Below are 1651 nucleotides of genomic sequence, written 5' to 3' on the forward strand. Positions count from 1 at the left end.
GGACGCCAGGGGATCGAACCGCGGTCCGTTCCTTGGCTAGCGCTTGCAAGGCAGACACCTTACCTCTAGCGCCACCTTCCCGGGGTATTGTAGGCTTTAATTGGCTTTCTTCACATATAAAATGAAGTTAATACTGTATAGCTTTCCAGGATCATAATAAAGATTAGATAATATAAAGCTTTTATAGTAAATAGCATATAATTATTTCCGTATGGTTATCTGAAATGTGGATAGCCATGTTTTAGACTAAATTAAAAGTATAGTTGCTTTTTTCATTTTTCTTTTTGTGGTTTTCAGGTCACACCCAGTAGTGCTCAGGTGGAATTCATGGCTTTTTTTGAGTGTCACTTCCAAAGATAATTATAGAGCCATGAATGCTGAGGATCAAACCCAGACCCCCAAAATGAAAAGTCTGCATTCACCCTATTGAGTTCTCTCTCCAGTCTTTTAATTTCTAAATATATTAAGTAATTAAGCCAGAAGAAAGGACTGTTTCTTTAGTTTTAGGACTAAAACAGCAAATCAACCATGTTACCAAACATTCAGATTTGTTTTTCGTTCCTCTGCTCTACCATACCCACTGAACATGTTAGCTGTTATTCTTAGGTCACAAGAATGCTCCCATCCTTCCAAGCACATATGCTAGAGATGAAGAAAAGAAAGAGCGAAGGTTTTCTTCACATGTGGCTCTTCCTTTTGGGGGATACATCAAGGAAACTGCCTTTTAGACCTCGTTGCCAGAAAACTTCTATGCAGCTCTTAAGATGCAAGTGAGGCTTGGAAAGAAGTTGCAGAGGCAGAATTGGGCTTCATGATTGCTTTAATTACCGTATTTTTCACTCTGTAAGATGCACTTGACCATAAGTTTTTAGATGCTCTTTTCCCCTGCACTCAGGCTTCAGCTCCAGGTGGCATTTGCTTCATAAGACGCTCTTGGGGAGGGTGGGGGGGAAGGAAGTGCGTCTTATGGTATAAAAAATACAGTACTCTGATTTAATCTGCTGAGCTATCAAAACGAGAGTGGAATCAAAGGACAGGCTATAAAGTGAAGTTGCCATACCTGTGCTATTAAGAAGATGAATAAGCTAGTACACATAAAAGCAGAATTCATGAGCTCTCTCAGAACACAGGGCTCTGACTTTCAGTAGTCAACATTTGTGTTACTTTTAAAGACAAATAACTTCATCTTGTTTTATATATATATATATATATGCATAAATATATATAAACACATACATATATATTTCCTCTTAATAGAAGTCCCAGAAGTAGAATCTATCAGGTCAAAATTATAAATTTCTACCAAATATAACTAAGTCTAATCCTGAAGGCAAACTTAATTGAAAGATGTTCTGCTAAACAACTGCCAATCTTTAAATGCCCATGTCAGGAGACAAAGAAAGACAAGAAACTAAATGATCAAAAATTAAGAATGAGGAGATGGATATAGGATCAGAAAAAAAATTTATAGGATGCTGCCTTTTTTGGTAATTGTAATTGGTAAATTACAATTGTAATTGGTGTAATTGGTAATTGGTTAAGTTTTTTGTACTTGGTACAGTTTTTTCTTTTGTTTGTTAGTTTTAGGGCCATACAAAATGGTGCTCAGGGACTTCTCCTGGTTCTGCATTCAGAAATCACTTCTGGTGGG

The sequence above is a fragment of the Suncus etruscus genome, chromosome 1, assembly GCF_024139225.1.
Source record: "Suncus etruscus isolate mSunEtr1 chromosome 1, mSunEtr1.pri.cur, whole genome shotgun sequence".
Lineage (NCBI taxonomy): Eukaryota > Metazoa > Chordata > Mammalia > Eulipotyphla > Soricidae > Suncus > Suncus etruscus.